Below are 990 nucleotides of genomic sequence, written 5' to 3' on the forward strand. Positions count from 1 at the left end.
CCCCCCCGCGGCGCTGCTGCATCGTCAGAGAGCTGGGGGAGTGGCGTTGGAGAGAATGATAACAATACGCAGCCACAATTGACGAGTGCTTTGCTTGCAGGGTGCTAGTCGTTTGGGTAACGTACAAGAGCTGATAATGAGACTTTCAGCATCATTAACATATGACCAGCAGCTAGCTCACACTTGAGCACTCACACTTGAGCACTCACATACTCACACAAGACAATAATATACACTGAATAATGCAGCTACGTATAGTATTGTACGCAAACGCGCACACACACACACACACACATACACAAATGTATATATGTACGAGCGTTGCTTCCTGAACTAGCTGTACACGTGTATATGCTATACATTACTTCACACAATACATTCGCCATTGACACATACAGGACACGATATGAATCCACTACGCCAGGTGTGTATAAATGCACGGCACTTCACGCAATATCAACGGGCTATATATACTTTCTACAACACTAAATGTACCAAATGTATGCATATATACAGTTTTGTATATTCATGAATTGTTATATCAGATCTATACAGATGCATACATCTTAATCTATATTTAAGCTATTCATCCATATATATATTTGTACATCCACATATACTTCATTTCTTTACACTGCGTATGAACATACCCCCATATCTTCAGAAACATGTACACTCATATAGCATTTTGCATTCAAATAAACGTTACATACTTTACTAGATGCATACAAATGCGCACTCTTTCGCATGATACATGTACATACAAAATGCATTACACATGTATTCACACCAAGCTCTGCAGTGGATATATGCACCGGAAAACTTACAGACTACAATATTTGCATAGAAATGCACCATCTTTACAAATACACATTTTACGTGAATAACAGTGTCTCTATATATATATATAGGATACAGAAATAAATTTATTTCTCAAACTCGTGATAATGCTATAAATAGCATGATCAGGATAAATTATCCATATATTGC

Source organism: Octopus bimaculoides, chromosome 14, assembly GCF_001194135.2.
Source record: "Octopus bimaculoides isolate UCB-OBI-ISO-001 chromosome 14, ASM119413v2, whole genome shotgun sequence".
In the NCBI taxonomy this organism is placed as follows: domain Eukaryota; kingdom Metazoa; phylum Mollusca; class Cephalopoda; order Octopoda; family Octopodidae; genus Octopus; species Octopus bimaculoides.